This window comes from Zosterops lateralis, assembly GCF_965231275.1.
Source record: "Zosterops lateralis genome assembly, chromosome: 9".
In the NCBI taxonomy this organism is placed as follows: Eukaryota; Metazoa; Chordata; class Aves; order Passeriformes; family Zosteropidae; genus Zosterops; species Zosterops lateralis.
The window spans coordinates 15,148,013-15,166,431 of NC_139769.1; the positions used below are offsets into that span (position 1 = coordinate 15,148,013).

The window sequence follows — 18,419 nt, forward strand, 5'->3', positions numbered from 1 at the left end:
CTAAATACAAGAAGATGTTTATATTGCATACATTCAGCTTTAATTGGCCCTTAAAAGAAGGTGTTGATTAGAATCTTCTCAACATCAACAGCTCGCTCGCACAACATTCTCTAATTACTGTTTATTAATTTAGTTCAAGTGGCATAGTTGAAAGCCCTGCTCAGATGGGAGAAGTAAATTGTCACTGGTATTGAATATGTAAATTATGTGCCATGTAAGTTTCCATGAAGAATGTTTAAAGTTAAATGTTACCCACATAAAGCCTTCCAGTTTCATCTAAGCCAGCCATATGACAGCTTTGCAAAAAGTGTCATGAAAATTTACCAGCCCTGGCAAAAAAAGTACTTGCCTATCCTTTACTTTTTTCTATTAACATAATCATGATGATGATAATAATTTATTTGCCCATCAAAAAAAAAAAAAAAAGTAATCATTCATTCTGGCTGGCTGGAGATTTGCAAAGCTGCCAATTGAATCTGAATTACATGTTGCTACAGTATAGACATTCAGCAGCCTGGATTTCTTGCCCTAGTGCAGTAACCCTCCCTTCTCTTTAATTAGCTTATAAAGTCAGAATTTCTTTAACAAAGTACTCATTAAACATTGCCTTGTTACATTACTTTAAAATGCAATTAAAAGTTTTAAGAGTGTCGTGGAGTTTGTGTGCCATTGTCAGCATCCATGTCACTCACTATTGGTTTCCACCCACTCACACAGATCAGAGGCCTCCTGTTAAATATAGATGTCACTTCATAGCATTTCTATATAGACTAGGCATAAAACAATATCCTGATGAGGATGACCTGACTGCCCCTTATATTTCTGGGAATAAGAGAGAAATGGAAGGGAGGGCATTCTAGAGGAAGGAGGAGCTAAGAGTATTCATTGTCCTTCCACCTCTGCAGTTCTCTCTCTGTGGCCCTTTGCGTGGGAGTAGCTGCACGTAGCTGGTAAGTGTGCTGCTTCCAAGTCTTCCCAGACAAAGCTGCATGGGAATACCACATAGTTGTTCTATTATAAATCTGAAACAAGAGAGACCAGACATTGCGTTAAAAGAGAATGAAAAATATCCAATGCCTGATGCTGCCTGGGCCTTCACCCAGTCCTCACACTCTCGCTGGCTGCTGTTATCATGAATGGCACTAATCAGTTCCAGGAAATCTCTACAACAAGCATTATGTCACATATGGTTACATCATTCCCTCTAACCTCTAGGGCTTCCTGTTGACATCTTTGGAGCTCTTCTACTACCAAATGGTATTAGAAGAAATGCCAAGCTGTATTTTTATCCATTTCTGTCTGCCAAAAGGGATTCAAATGTTTCCCTTTTGTAGGTTTCACCTGCTGAGTCTCATCTTTGCTTCTTAAAATGAGCAAACCTTAGTGGGCCTTCTCAGGGTCTCTCCAGATGTTTGCATAAAGGGTGGTAAGTGAGGGATTATTGAGACAGAAGGAACTAATGCCTCTGAAAAATATATTTATTTTTAATGTCTACCAAATTGCTAATCCAACCTGACAGTTGTGCAACCTTATAAATTCCACCCCAGGAAGGTGTTTCTCTGTTTTGTTCTTAATTCTGTCCTAGTAGATGCTGCTGTGTTTCACCCTCTCATTGATTTCAAGCTTTGTGCTGCTTGACATTCCCTTTTCTCCTTGCAGGGCCATCTACAAAGGCAGGAGCCATTTCTCTCTTGGCACAGACAGTGACACCCCAGCAGCTTGTCCCTGCAACCCCCACTTATCCAACTGCTTAGCTGAAAAAAGCAGGGCTCAAAGTCTTTCCAGATCTAACGAGCAAGATTTTTCCTTCTTGAGAACCACTGTGCTCCTTGGTTTGGGTGGTTTTTTTTCTTAATATTTGTCTGCTTTGTAACTTCTTTTCATTCTAAGAGTTTTATTTTTGTGGCTGTTTCTGTGTTTATTTGCTGCTGCAGTAGGTATCAACAACATGATTAAATTCTAGCTCTGACTGTTGCAACATAAGCGCTCTGCCTTCATTATCTGCAGTGCCTAAAACTATTTGATCTCTAATAAGTTCACCTGCAAGTGTGCCTCATTTGCATGATGAGGCTAACTGGTGCAGCCTGGGTGCATATTGGTCTGTGATTTCAGTTTCTCTTCGATCAGATGCATCAAACAGAAGGAACTATTAGAATTGCCAGCGATTGTATTTTTTTGTGTTAATCACCAGAATACTAGGAGTCCCAGGCAGCCTTACCAGGCTGGAGAAATCCAGTGATAAAAAGCATGGGAGTGTTTCTGATGTCAGATCACATACAAAACAGTGCTGTGCTGGGGATAGTTGGTCTGGTTTGATAGCACTGTGTGATAACACAGTGTTAAGATCACACCAAGCTCCTGAGCAGGCTATTCAGTAGCCTCCTTTGCTGAGCTGCACATCCTATTGCCCCAAGCCCTTGAGGGAGCAGTGTCACCCAACAAGGACCTCTCTCCTGGCCCATCAGGCTCACAGCTGGAGATGTCCTTCAGAATCTCTGAGGGTCTCTGCCTGACTGTCCCCAGCTCACATTCATCCTTGCTGGTCCTGCACTTAGATCCAGTCAACATTTATTTGGCAGTAATACCAAGGACTTTACTGCCCAAAGTGTGCAGGAAGAGAACATGTGTTCTCTTACACCAAGCTTTAGGAACCTGAACCTTTCTTTGTGTCTGAAACGGAAGCAGCAGACTTCAAAGCTAAATGTAAGAAGAGAACAGCAGCTCAGTGATTATGAGATTTATAGCAATAGTGCTGAAAACGTGTCAAGTTGCCTATTTCCTTTCTAGATCAAGCTCAGGATAGGCCTGTGTGCTTTACTGTGTTCAGCATGACTTTAAGAAATGTGATTTGCCCCACTGCAGCATCCCTTACTTCTCTAATTTCAGATTTCAGCTTCTTACATTGCATTTTCATTTGAGACAACTTTTAATTGAGCTGAATGATCTCTGAGAACATCAAAATGTCTCTCATTGATCTGAGTTGGTCCTAGACTGAGTTTGCATTTCATACACAAAACAAACTATTTTCTTTTGCTGTTGGGCTCACACAGCAAATAAAAATTAAACCAAGCAGAACCAAACAAAAGAATTCTGAGGAGTTCATCAGCAGTATTTGCTTTGTACAGAACAGTAATTTTTTTCCTAGCACATACTTCCAAGAATTTTTTAAAATGTCATTCATACATCATCTGCCCCAACAGACAATAGTTGTTCCAGAGAAGCTGTTGCTCTCTATTAGGTCAATGATCAGTGAACTAAACATTTTCTACTTAGGCCTTCATATGATAAAAGCCTAAGAGCTTTGAAGGAGCCATTACAGACTATTGCCTAGAAGAAATATCCATTTGAAAATTCAGCAATTATGTACTTCTATAATAGCGTGTAAAAGGAGCTCTGGACCCATTATGGGTTATTGAGTAAATAATGTATTTTTAAAAGTGTCTAAGTAATTTATATGATAGCCTGTATTGGCAGCAAAGAGTGATTGTAGACTAAACATTCTGTCTTTCTCTCTTTTTAAAAATCTCATTTAAATCCCTAAATAGCAATTAAAGAAAGAAATCCCTGATGCAGTTTCAGTATTTCTATAGTAGTCAATAGCTAATGGCTCTGAGTTTGCTGCACTGAGGCTGCCATTTTGTGCTGAGACAGTTTTTTCTGGTCTGACTTACTTTTTTTGTCTTGATTGGATAAGACAGGAGGCTTCATTATCAAATATAATATAGAAGTGTCCAGAGGCTTCCTGGAGGTCAGACTCGCAGTCATCAGACCTACCCATAATCAGGAATAGCCACTAGCCAGAAGAGCCACCAGCCCAGAGAGAGAAGACAGGAAGCCACCAGTCCCTATTTTGAGGAAAACTGAGTCTTGGAGAGAGGAAAAGTGTTGTGTGAGATCATGTAGGGAACAAAGAACCTCTGCCTCTCAAGTCCAAGTTTAGTTTCCCTGCTTTAAATGTGGACCTTCCATGGAGAGGCACAGCCTGAGTTTCTTGATGCTGTGCATGCTGAGTGCTAATGCCAACTGCTCCTCTATCAGGTCACCTCAACAGTCTTGCTTCAGATCACTTCATTCAGCCCTCTCAGCCACAGAGCCTAGTCAAAGCAGATAGGAAAACACAGCAGTTCAAAAAATTTACATGCACTATGAAACATGCAGGGAAACAAACTTGTTTTTCTCTTGTAAGCATGGAATAAGTTTCCTTAGTCCTCCCATTTATTTATCATACTGCTTCCTGCCATAGCAGGAACATAGCATAGTCACCTCTTTAATAATTTACTGTCAAAATATGAAAGAATAAGTTGAAACAGTTGTTTTTAAGAAAACACTGGTGCTTGAACTGCTCTGAATTTTGGACATTATCTGGGGATCTCCAAATATCTTAGACCAAGCAGCCTTCAGTATCCCAGGGACAGTACTGGACTTCTGTACTACCTGTACCTTAGAGTATTGCAAGGGGCCTAACTTGAGGCAACAAAAGTAAAGCAATTTTCTGTCTGTGGTGATGCTCCATCTTAACTCTTTTTGATGGTACTTTATCTGGCATAAATTTGAGGCAAAGTCACTTAATTCAGTGCTCTGGAACCTGCAGGTCCAGACCTGTGTTGTTAACTCATTTTGTACACAAAACACCTTACCAGCCAGCAGGAAGCAAGCATGTGTTTTCCATGACTGCCAGGAGTTCTGATTTCCCTCTTTAGAGGCTGTGTAATGCCTGCTCCTTCATGTGTGTTCAGAGCATATTGTGTGCTTCCCATAGCTAGCTACGCTCTTCAGTCCTATCTCAAGAACATCACCTTTAGCCCTGAATTTGAATACATCTGTTTAATTTATCATTGTTTAAGGAAAATGGTTCTGATGCAATGAATAAAAGTGTGGCATTTTAGCTGCCTTCTGGGAGATGCCAGGAGATAGGTCTCTGTAGCTCACTGGCATGTGAGAGTTTGTTTTTCATGCATTTGGAAAGACACAAAGAAGAAAAGAAATGCAAGGGTACCAATGAGCACATGGTTCAGAAGACGATGTAGAAATGGTAAAGTAGTAGGGGGAAAGGTGAAATAAAAAATGCTGAAGGACTGGTAACAGGGACAGAAATAAATGAAGAAACGAGGTGAAAGGCATAAATACATTCAAGCTGTATTTGAGCAAAACATGTAATGCCTAAAAAAGTGGTCTCTCTCACAGTTAGACTGTATTTGTCACTTAGGAAAGGAGAGTTATCTGTTGGGATAATTGACTGGAGTGATGATGAAGTACCTATCACTGGAGCATTTCTATGACAGAGTAGTCATAGAAAAAATCTGGGGAATGCTGCCAGCTATTGGATGAACCCTTCCAGTTCTATTTTCTATGACCTCAGCATCCCATAATGCATGAGTGGGAGCAGTACCTCAGTTGTGTGGTCATAGAAGACCTGTTTCTGACCTGATCACCTCCTCACCAAAACTCTCTCTGATCTCAAAGAGTAAACACGGCACATATTAGGAAGTTAATTCTATGAGAAAAATTATTATGGGGGGGGCGGGGGGGGAGAAGGAAAAAGAGCTGGTTGATCTGCAGACAACATTTTCTCCTGATCTATGGACCCAATGCCACAAAACTTGCAATTTCATCCTCATGCTGAACAGCCCCATTCTGCAACAAATACGTAGTTTGGCTTAGATACAAACCCAAAGCCCTCACAACCTGAGTTAAAAGATCTCGGAGTCTTTCTTCCAAGAACAGAGTTATTAATTGATCTACTGTGCTTCAACTCTAAATAATTCTGTTCTCTCATTCAAGGAAAATCCCTTCTTATTTCAACCAAAGTCACACTTATGAAGTGATCTGGGATTATTCTAGACTGGTGATTATTTCTATGTAAGCCACCGGTTACTATCACTCTATAAAACAAAGTGCAAAACAGACTTTTAAAAGTAACATCTGGAGAGGCATCAGATTGAGATGAAACAAACTTTAATTCTCCCATCTTGGAGTTTCTCAGGGCTTGCCAACAGGACCTAGCAAAGCTGAGTATGCCAATGTCAGTGGTCCTCCCTTGGAGGCAGGAGACTTGGATTGCTCCACTACATATATACACATACAGTATAAGAAGGCACAGGCCTTTAAAGTGACCACTCCTTCCCCACACAAATCTGCCCTGTGGTTTTTTTTTACACTCTGGGCCACTGAGTACAATGCTGGTAACAGCAGGAAACTGCCTTTTTTTTTTTTTTTTTTTTTTTTTTTGACAGTACTTTAGAGACATTAGGTTCATTATTTGAGGGTGTGTATGAGATTCTGGATGTAGAATTTATGTCTGCTATGCTGTGAGATCTTTGGTATGATATTGACTCACTCATTGGCACCTGAGAGAGGTTTGGGGAATTCAGCAAGTTTTCAACAATCCAGTTTGAGAGATTAAACAGAATTATAGCTCACTCAGGTTTGTCCTAATTTTATTAGATTTTCACCATTTTGAATTGGATAAACATAAGCAGCCAAATGCGCAGGTGGGGACTAGGATGATGTACAAGGACACTCAGGCTCCATAGGCAGCTAATTGGTGGAATAAGTAATAGGGCACTTGGAAGACTGGTATTTTTTCAGAACATTCTAGGGTAAAATCCTGTCCCCATTTAAACTGACACAATCAAGATAGGAAAGATTTTTGCTATATATTCTGTTGGAACTGGAGAAAGAAATGAGAGGAATTATCTGATGCAGAAAATATCCAGGATGAACATGGTTGTTCTGGGCAAGATTCATTACTTATTTGTCTTGGACATAGGAGAAAGATAGAATGTCTCAAAACCATAGAACTAGCCTGATAAATATGGTGGTATCAGAAGGTTTTTGATAAACACAAGACAAGCAACGGTTAAAATTTCAGATAATAGCAGGGAAAATGAGAAGTCATTTTGTGTGAACATCATTATTGTTAGTAAATGCTAAGCTGTAATTTTTCAGTGCTATTTTATATTTTGTTTTAGAAAAGAAATCTGTTTTTTCTATGTATAGGAGAACTCTTGGGCCCCAAATTAAAGTATGCTATGGTAAAGTGACACCAGTGGAGGTACTGGCCTGGCTGTTTATGTGGGTACTTTCTCAGGAAATAATATTGCTGTCCGTATTTGTTAAGGGAATGCTGCTGTTGACTTATTTTCTACAATCAAAACAGAAAGAGGGGTAGGAGGGAAAAGTCTACACTCTGGTTCTTGCTCTGCAGTGTTCTTTATCTCTGACACAGCATCTGCTTTATGAAATTCACCCTGAATGAATGGAGACTCAGATGTCTTCACTTCCAGCAGAGAGGACACAACTCTCAGGCTGAATTAGGCTATTTGGAGAGGTTTACCAAAATGTCCATGGGTTATAGACACAAGACTTTTCTCTCATACTGGTCTGGACTGAGGTCTTGGTGGGTAAGCAAAATTTTACTTTTTTTCCTTTTGAAAAGTAGAATAAACCAAAGAAGTTGGTCACATATTTAGACCTGGGCTTCTCAGCAAAGGTTTGCAAAGTCCTTTAAAAAGTCAGAATATTTAGTAAACAGATCATGAAATATTTTCTAGCAAAAAAGAAAACAAACAAAACAAGAGGGATTTAATAATGTTGGGAGGTAGTTTTCTCTTAATGACTTTATTTTCTTCTTCCTCCTGTTTAGGCAGTAACATGCGAACTCTGACCACATCACCGGTGTGAAATTGCTGATTAACCTTTTGACTCTGACAATTGGGACTTCTCTCAACACCAACTGGTAATGCTGAAGACCATTAGTAGTTAATATTGGGACATCCCAGCCCCAGATGTCAAAAGGTTAATGAAAAATCAAGTATCTTGCTTTTACTGGGGAACTTGGAAACCTTCCCTCCAAAACAGTTCATTTTTTCTGATAAATAAGCCAGACTGCTTGAGCTGAGAAAGACGGGTGTTTTGCTAATGTGTACAGCTGTTAATTGAAAAAGATTTGGGTATGCTTGTTCTTCTGGATGTAGATAAAAGAGAGATTTGTTGGCGAACTTAGTTGGTCTTGAACACTCTGTTCAAATACACGAGTTAATAATTATGCTTTGTTCTTTCTGTAACAGCCATGGAGGGATTTTGAGTAGAATACTCATTTTCTTTAAGTCATATCTGCCAGTAATCAATCCTGGCTTAAGACCAGCTGCCATTTATGTGTTTTATGAAAATATAACAGTTTTGCACTCAAAACTATTTTCTTTTTTAGGTAAAAGCTTCAGCACAAGCTGGTTCCACATATCTACCATAAATGCTATTTATCACAGATTTTGGTCTTTAAAACAGAAAGATAATGTTAAAACATTTTGATTACCCTTTCCTTGCTGCTATCATTCACAACCCATCTTTTCTAATTATGGTATTAGGACATTTACATAACCGGGAAAAGGGTCCTTTAACTACATTTCTATTATGTTTGGCACTTCTGTGAAAGGATATTATATTCATGTGCATTAGAGATTGCTTATAAAAGATCAAGACAATAATAGCAGATCAGACGATAAAGGTTCCCTTTTCTCCTCCCAGACAGGCTGTCTCTGACAGAAGAATACAGTTCATCAAAAGTGTCTGCAGGTTGTCAAACTCAGTGAGATTTGGGGACACTCGGAGGCTGTCATGGCCAACAAGAAGATTTTCTGTAGGGTTCTGCCATCATTCACCCTCAGGAAATAATCACTCACTACATTCTGCATGCTCTCATGATAGAGCTCTATTTGAGAGAAAAGAGCCATTTTATCAAAGGACAATATATCCCTTCTCTTGGTCCATGTAGCTTCCATTATCAGACCATAATAAATCATATTTATGTTCTCAGTTAATAAGACTGATTACAATGCAGGTTACAGGCATGGGAAAAGAAAATCAGGTGAAAAGATGTTTTAATGAAAATATGATAAGCAAACAGCTTCTTGTGAACATTTCAGGCTGTTATTTGTAATGATCACAGGCAATTTTTGATACATCTTCTTTAGCAATGGTTTAAGCTGCATAAATTGGCTTGCCACTTTATACGTTGAAATAGGAAGAATCTCAGTGTCCTTCTTATGTTGTCTAGAATCATTATATACATTATAAGCATAAAATGAGTTTAATGTATGTGCTTTGAAAAGAAGGGGAAAACAGAAAATCAGGGGAGACTGATTTTAATGCTGCTCACAATGATCTTGAAATTTTCTACTCATCTTTGTTACTAACGGTGCATTTTCCATGAAATTTGGGAATGACATGTACTGCTTTCATCTCCTTAAAATTAATATACTGTGCTCTCTGTTTTTCTCAATTTCTTCAAAGTTCCTCTTAGAGCACTGCGCAGAGAGACAGAAAGAAATTCTCCACTCAAAGTGTAAGCATGTCTGCCATTAATGCTGAGGGGAGTTAAGTGTCTGCTTCTACAGGAGAATACACCCCAGTGTTCCTGAAGGGCACCCTGTTAAAATGGTGCAAGAATGTTTAACTCCAGCACATGTGATACATTCAAGGGCCAACATCTACAGAATTTCTTAAAGTGATTAAGGCAGTTTTTTATTAGGGTAATATTCTGATATGATTTTGGCATATAAGTGTATGGAGGGAAGTGGCTGATGGACTGCCTTGCTCTCATCTTGTGAAAAGTTTTATTTTGCTATTATGTTCAGCATCATACTTTCAAGATGAAGTTAGAAATTTAAGGAATAATTTCCTCCTGCTGATACATAATTTTGACCAGGTCTCTGAAACGCTACAGCACTTGTAGAATGATGGTGACAAAGACTCCTTGGTGTTGTGTCTGCAGAACCTATTCTGCTCTCTGGTATTTCCCTAAAATCACTCTTAAACAAATTTCAAAGCTTTGTATTTGGCCTGGCCCTGGAGAATAGCCATAAAATTACCTTAACCCTTTTAGGACACTTCAAAAGAGCAGTGCCCATATAAGAAACAGCAGACTGCTCTTCAAAGGCAATATCCTGATATGACAACAGACGTAGATAATGTACTTCATGATGGAACTGCTTGATACAGAGAAAAACATGCTGTAACTGCCTTCACTGTGAAAGAGGTTTAAAAATGCTGCCTGCCAACTCCACAAAAACCAGAGCTGCTATTTCGGTTAAAGGCCAGTGGATTTTATTTTTCACGTCAGTTTTCACTAACCTCAAACATCACTGTTATGACAGACTGTCATCCAACCAAACCAGCATTCTGTTACCATTCAAGCAAGCAGGAAAAAAGCAAACATGAAGGAATCTTAAAAGTCCAAGTTGTAATTGGGGGGTGCATGTGAGCGAACTACTTTTGTGTAACAATACTGATTACTGAAAATGAAACACTTAAAAGAAAATAAACAAGAAGCAGTGCTTTCTGAGCCAGTGGTGTTTTCTTGGCTGGCAGTTTCTCTTTGTTCTATTTCATGACACCAGGCTCAATGGTTGAAGGGGTGTTCTGGGCCAGATGTCAATCACAATGTCTGGCATAAACAAAAATAGCTAAAAAGGCATGCCAGCATCTTCCTTTTGTTTTCCCATTAGCTCCATTTTTCTTTTCATAGGCTGACAAAAAATTACTGCCTCCAAGTGAATTCAGTAATGTCACTATATATCTAATATCTAGGAGACCTTTTGTTTTAGCTTTACTGGGCTTAACCACAAAAGACACTTGACATTGACAAAGAATCTGTCAAACATACAATGATCAGTGCAATGAAACCTCTCATGACAGAAGGGCACTATTCTGCCTCCCCCTTGCCTCCAGCAGCAGCCTGTCTGAGCAAAATATGCTGGAGCACATGTAGCAGCCGAACCATTACAGAGCAGGCCAGAAGCTGAGATGTGTCTTGTTTAAATTGTCATAGCATATTAGTATAATTAAAACTGCCAAAAGAGTAGAAAAGATAGATGGAAATGTTACATTACTTGTTTCTAGAGATTAACCTCCAGCCAGAACTGAAATAGAGAGACATGTTTTGGATTTCTTAGAGCTCTGATATGGAAGAAAACAAGCCCAAGAGTACATCTCTCAAAGTGCGAGACATGAAGTCATAGTTCCTATATTTACACAAAAAAAAGCAGAAATAGTGTTTCAAGCAGACACTCTGTTTCCTCTGTGATTACAGCTCCTGTTGTGGCTGTGCTCTACAGAGCAGTTGTATCATCTCTCAGCTAATTCTTTTCCACACCCCTCTGCCTTTGTGCCTGCAAGGTCTTGACACCTCTTGGGCTTGCTGATGAGCTGATGTCACTGCTCTTCACCCTGTCCCCATGTGTGGGCTTGGCTGGTGCTCCAGGTGCCCAGTCAGCCCCACAGCAGTACACAGTGACCCATGGTCCAGGCTCTGGGCCTCAGCAATGCCCAGAAGCAATGGTCAGGAACTCATCCTGCACAAGTTTCATCTTTTGGGCATGCCCGTCCCTGGAGGAGAAACAAATGCCTACTGGAGGCAGGCACAGATAGACCAGCCCTGAGACTGCTCTTGAATCCGGCTCCCTCGTGCACAAGAGAGCCAGAAAGGGAAGACTTAGATTGCTTTCCTTAGCTGTTTCTCCTTCTCATTGCAAGAGAAGATGTTTGAACAATGGCTTCAATTTAAAATCTGACCTTTCAAATGCCAAGCTTCATGCTTGTTTCTGTGTTGAATGTATAGATAAAACATATGGCTTTCTAAAACTGACCCTGAAAATTATGTTCTCTTCATCAATGAGATGTTTTCCTTCCCATGCATCGTTACCTCTCATAACTATTCAGGACAAACTAGTTATGATCCCAATTTATAATTATGTCCTGAGTTATATCTGGTGGTGAGAAAATTATTTAAAACCTTCTCTGTGTTTGTTCAGTTGTAGATGTTGGAACTCAATTTATCCAGAAGCTGGGGAGGACCTGAACTGGCTCCAGCCACTCTGAAAGAGAAGAAGCAGCACAACTGTCCTCTAACAAAAATGGTACATTCAAGGAGAAGCTTCAGGAATCAAGTAGGTCTCATGTTCATTTCTTCTAGTATTAATGAACTTCACAAGTTTGCCTCATTTACTAATTTGCTTTAAGTAGAGAGATGCTAAATGTGAGCTTTTAATTTTAGGTTCCTCCATATTTCCTGTATTTCCCAAATTCAAATCTTGGTTAATGACTTCTCCATATAGGGTTTCTCTTAAATTTCTGTCAGGGCCTGTAGATGTGCATAACTAGTAAAAAATATGTTATCTGCATTTAGTGTTGGCTTTTGGAACCCTCACCGCCAAGTCACCTCTCTACTTCATCTCACCTCACATGCATTTCTGTGTAGTGCCAGGAGAAGAATGGAAAATAGCCATGAAGTAAAAGCAGATTCTGCACCCATTAAAGGCAATGAAAACTGTGCTTTTACTTCTACTTACTCATAATAGCGGAGAAAAATGAAGTGGAAACAAGCACAACAAAACACCTCTGCCAGCTATCTACAAGCTAACCAAGGCTTCCACTAATGAGGTGCTCTGGCATTTTAAGAAAGACAGGTTCTTCCAGAAATGGAAAAAATACTCTGAGTTTTTCCTTCAGTTCTGAAAGGCTAGTGAAAGAATAACAAATTGTATTTCAAAAAAGGGATGACAGTCAAACTTTTAATGCTGTCTGGGCTATTAAATACCCATACAGTTTCTTGTCAATTAAATACTTTTACTTATATATTTGGCAGCTTATTAAATATTGATACATACCTCACCTAATTATTGACTGTATTTACAGGGTAATTTAAATGACCAATTTATTTTTGAGAAAGTTAATATCAAATTACAATAATGGAGTAATTTTCAGGTCAAATTTTCTACAAGACTCTATACCATGGACAATCACATAGTCTATTACACAGAACAGTACAGTTTGTGGAAAAGATAATAGTCCAGATCATGAGATAGCACCAGATTTCACATTATGATTTCCAGATGTCTTTGTGAGCTTTATGCATACAGCATTGGTTTAAGTCTAATCTGCATGGCAGAAATGCAAGTTGTTCCAATTTTCTCCTCACTGGGGCTGTGCAGAAAAACAGGAGGGCATTGTTCTGCTGCTTTGGAGAGAGGAGTTTACCTGAAGGACAGGGAAAAGTTGCACCTAGCAGTGTCCACATATTCATCTGGCTGCAGAAAGCTGGCAAATCTTCCCCTGACCTTTATCTTCCCACATCAGCAGCCCTTTTCCTGCATGCTTGTCTCCACACAGTGTCTCAGTCACCCCAAGACACTGGACAGAACTGGCTGCCCTGTCCTGTCCCCGGCCCTAACCACTGGAAGCATCAACATCCTCTTTTGTTTAGAATGCTGGAAAGATCTGAGTTACAGCAGCCTGTCACAGCTGTCAGGCTTCTGTGACAACCTGGTTGTATTATTCTAAGCAGCGTATGTTGATTCGCTGAAGAGAGAGAGAGTGGGATTTGCCAAACTGAACATCATATAGACTTGCTCAGAAGCTCCTGGAGTGAGTGTCTGTGCAACTAGAAGGCAGCTTCCCAGCTGTTCCCAGGGTGCAGCTTTGGAAACAAAGTTCCCTGAACATCCACTGTAAAACAATGTATTGCACCAGTCTCCTGAACCAAGGACTAGGTGAAGTCACATTACACCAGTGGCAGCCTGGGGGATTTACAGCACTTTGCAGGGCAGCCCAGTATCCTGTGCCCAGAAACACCACGGATGTCCAGAAGTTTCTGGTGGATCGCACATAACTATAAATGTTATGAAACAATATTTCCTCTGTTACATTCCTCCTGGAGAGCATTTTACTGGTACAGGTAGGTGGGCTAGATAACAGTGCAAGGATCTGACAGGACATTTGCTTTTCAATTCTAGCACTGTTGGGCTGAGAAGTGAGAAAGAGCTCTGCAAACAGAACAGGTGTCTGACATGACAGTGCAATGGGAAAAAAAGCTCAAGGCTACTTTTTCTCCATGGAAATCTCTACAAAAAATTGTCAGTTTGGGGCTTTATGAATTTCTCTCTGGAGTCAAACATTCAGTGTGAATTTACAAAGGAGTGTGAGGAAGGAGTATTTTGGCTCCTTCAATCCTGTGTACAAAACCTCCCAGGGTTTCAGTGAGGATTTTAGCATCTCTTGCAGTCTTCAAATGTTATGCTGTGCAAGGATGTGCTTATACATAATTTTGTAATTGAAATGGCATGTTTACTGTTCTATTTCATGCTTGATTGTGTTTTTTAAACACCTTTACTCATGCTGTTAGAAGTGGGATTATAATTAAAATGTCCTGTTGAACACCTTGTTCAGTTCAATGAAGGCGTAATAGAAGTATAAATACTTGTTCTCGTTGACTCTCTGATGTCAGCACAACAAACACAGTAAATGTCATAAAACAAATCTCTCTTTCACCAAAGCATCGGTCAGAAGGGAAGGGAAAACAGAATCTATGACTGGGCAAAGACGGGTCCTCCTCTTTGGAAAAAGGAAATACTTTGAGATGTTATCTGTGATAAAGATGTGTTAACTAAGGCATGGAATGATTGATTGATTTAGCCAGTTATGAGGCAAAAAAAATCAGAGGGGATTTTTTTCCTCTACTCACAGTCCCTTGGCCTAAAGACTAAGTAGCACTTTCACCTACACTTGCCATTAGGAAATACTGAGCTTGCCTGTCAAGTATTAAGGAGCAACTTATATTTCTTAATATTCCCATTCCCTTAAAATATATACAGATCTTCAAGTCTTTATGGTGGAGTGGAACTACAGCACAACATCCAAATATTTCTAAGTCATCATCCAGTGGCTTCAGAACTTTTGCATAGCAATAATGGTTTCATTTTCTTTGTATTTTCTCTTGTAGTCTAAGTTACCACCAATGATGTGATGTCTAACCTTTCTGGCAGGCACATGTTCAGTCTTAAGGAGCTTTAAATTACTTCACAGCTTGAAATTCCATGTAAGAAGGGATGTTCCAACATTTAGCCTAATTGATGCTTTCTTGGGCAGTTTACTTGGATACCTTGGCTCAGTTTTCTTCTCTAAAAAACGGGGAGAACAATGTCTGTGTTCTTTGTGCTCTTTGATGTAATAATATTTTTACTATACTAAATACTAGGCTCTACACTGCACAAACTCCATGAGATTTTAGGTTTGTGCCCTTTCACTGGATGAAAGAGGGCTCTCAAAACTAATCCCAGGATGTGTAATATTTCTGTGCCAGAGCAGGACTTGGCAGTCACTAGCTGCCCTATAGGAAAAGCCCATGTGATCTTTATGAAGCAGGCAAATAAGCCAACCCAAAGGGTGTGGAAATGGCCTTCTCTGCACAGTTTCATTTCTAGCTACTGCAAGCTTAGCAGAAGTTGGATGGGCAGATGGTTCACAGAATTTGGTGTTTAGAATGAAAGCAGTTAGGAAGTTACAAAGTAGGAGGTTGTTTCCCCTGGGATGAGAGAGGCAGGTGGGTACATAGGACAGTCCAGTCCAGACCAGAGAAAGATTCAGCAGCAGCAGAGATAAGGCTACAGAACACAGAACATGCAGGACAAAGTGGACAAAGTGACAACAAAGAATGTTGTCAAGTGGGATTGCAGCAAAACTTGGTGTATTTCTTTGAATATCTCATTATATGAACAGGTGCAGCTCTACACACCCACACATGCTGCATTCATTTCAGTGTGTGATCATATAAATACCTGCAGGTGCGATACTGAAGAGACACCCATGCTGAGGCATGAATATGGAGTTCCACATCTGTATTGGCTGCCTGGTTCACACAATGAACTAGTGCAGTCAGTGGGTCCTATTTCCACCTCCTGTACACACTTCGGAATTAAAACCAAAGAAAAGTCCATCCTGGTAACTACATTTAACAGGATGTCATGGCATAGAACTAAAATATGTGTAAGGGACAGTCATCGTTACCTCACGGTGTTGCACATTATATACAAAATTAGGACAAAACTAATTTCAGATAAAAATGGCCACATCAATTAAATGTATGGTAATAAATCCATGAAGCTGGAATTTAATGTGTCTTTTGCGACACCTAAAACTTCAGCTGGGCTTCAGTGCAGTGGCTGGTTTCTCACTTCTGGCACACACAGAGATGGCTGCTTGTCTGTAATAAACAGGGTGAAAATCATGGCTGCTGAAAAACCATGGTTCTGAATTCACTGACTTGCTTACATGTAAAAAAGTCTCAGCCATGGCATTACACTTATGCAGCTGGTTTCATTGAACAATAACATGATGCTAACTACTTGACTACAAACATCCTTCTTCCAGTGTCAAAAATGTAAAACAGCTAAGAGATATAACTGAGGGCAACCTTTTGCAGTCTCTGCTGCCTGCAGAGACTCAAGGTTCTCAAAGTTTCTTACCTTTTATAAGGCCTTTAGTGATAACTTTTGTTTCCCAAGGAGAAAAATAAACCTACCAAAGTTCCTTTGAACATTTCAGCAGCCTTTCATAGTGTTAGCTGTGATAGTAATGGTGTCATATTCCTAATAAGGATGCATACAAACTGTTTTAGGAGTCCCTGCTGCTTTCTTTGTGGAAACTATCTCAGATGCTTTGGGATTATTTGGCAGTAACTTCTTTTTGCACCATGATTTCACAGAGATCTTCTCTGTTATCCTCTCTGCAGCATACTCCTTTGAAGATCTAGGGAGAAAATGTGGTGCTTGAGCATTCAGTGAAACCTGATGGAGTTTGCATCTCCATCTAGCTAAAGTCAGGGCTGTCCTGTGACAGAAAATGTGAAGGGACCATAGTGCCCAAAATTCAGCAAAAATTTTACATAGTGTTGACAAGGCAAAGGAATAATGAGAATATGGTCAATTGAGACTTCATAGGAAGCAAAGGAGAAAAGAAAGCACAATTTTTTTTCAGGTCTGAATGTCATTGCTTTGCCCAGAGGGACCCCGGCTGCCATCCACAGCTCACAATAGCAAATGTACTCTGTGCAGTGACATGGGCAAAGGGACCACAAGTGGCCACAGAAGTGGTAGAAATAGCACTGTGCTAATGAAGAGTTTCATCCAGGCAAATTTAACTCCCTCAGAATTAGCCTGGGTATCCCTCCATGACATATTTGTTTTAGAGTCACATCATGTTGCAATTTTTAGGCTCTGGCAGGCTCCTATGTAGGAACTGTGTCCAAGGGCCTTTATTTCATCTGCTCCAATTGGGAAGAGCATGGCAGTTTCTTTTGGTTCAGACTTTGCTATAATGATCTGAGCTTTAGTCACTGGGAGATTGGCCCTCTGCAAAGCATTCACTTGGTGTTACAACCAGAGACAACTGAGCTCCAAAAGTGAGTGCAGACTGTGTCTACTTATTAAGTAGAGGGGCATGGGGAGAGCCCATTACTCAGTAATTGGTGCTTGCTGCCAGTTAGCATTCAGCAGGACTTGCAGGATTTGTATAGACCTTACAGCCCAGAATGGCCTGGGATTGTTCTTGCCTTATTTGCTTCCACTATAATCAGCTGGTGGCTCTCTGCTTTGCAGAGCTACCAAAACCAGCTTGATCAGACTGAAAGGCACCTGGAAGTACAGGATGTCCCCAGGGAATTCGTCCAGGGGGACATGCAGGTCTGAGAGATTTTGTGGCTAAGGCTGTGTTCCAGTTTTGTGAGCTTGCAAGTTTCTTCCCGTGCCTTGGAAGAGGAAAATGGCGACTGCGACTTGTAGTAAAGGAAACCTTTGTGTCTTACTCTTCAGGTGAGACAAACTGCACTTTGGAATGGGGAGTCTCGAGGGACAGTGCAGTAAATCTTTACAGAAAAACCTATACCGACATTTGACAAAAACACAGCTCTGTGGGGTACACGCCACTTGCAGCATTGCTGTGGGGAAACCTTTGTTGTCCGTGTCCCAAGCGCTGCTGTCGCTCCCACGGAGGCGGCTCGGTGAGGTTCCCGAGAGGAGCCCACAGGCCCTGGCGGGGCGGGCGAGCTCAGGCAGCCCACTCTGCTGCCCGGGAACAGGCGGGCTCCGGCTCTGCAGGGGAAGAAAGGGGGTCTCCTCATATGCCTATTCCCCGCAACATTGTATTTATTTATTTATCTGTTTACAGCACAGGAAGCATTAGCCCCATTGGCTGACCAGGCCCTTGAATGTACCCAGACAAGCTGCTCTCCCCGAGCCCACGGGCTCTGCCCACACCTGTGAAGTGAAAACCTGTCTGCGCCGCAGGTGAGAGAGTACATAACGCAAGTGCCGCTGCAGGAGTAACCCCTGACAGCGGGACTGGGGCAGAGCCGGGGCCGGGGCAGAGCCCATCGCGGGGCCCGGTGGCCCTGCCATCCGCGGTCCCGCCGTCTCCCCGGCCCCGCCATTCCCGGCCCCCTCCATCCCCGGGCCCCGCTGTCCCCCCGGGCCCCACCGTCCCCCCCGGGCCCCCGCCGTCCCCGGGCCCCGCCATTCCCGGCCCCCGCCGTCCCCCCCGGGCCCCGCCGTCCCTCCGTCCCTCCGTCCCCGCCGTCTCCGGCCCCTCAC

The 18,419-nt window shown here is 41.2% G+C and overlaps 1 long non-coding RNA gene across 1 annotated transcript in view; it reads left to right on the forward strand.

Moving 5' to 3' along the window:
* LOC310912703 overlaps positions 1-18,098 on the forward strand; it is a 35,833-nt gene extending 17,735 nt beyond the window's left edge. The window contains exons 2-3 of the long non-coding RNA XR_014590701.1: positions 11,811-11,945; positions 17,998-18,098. This is a non-coding gene — a long non-coding RNA (uncharacterized lncRNA). The remainder of the gene's footprint in view (positions 1-11,810; positions 11,946-17,997) is intronic.
* The last annotated feature ends 321 nt before the right edge of the window (positions 18,099-18,419 follow it).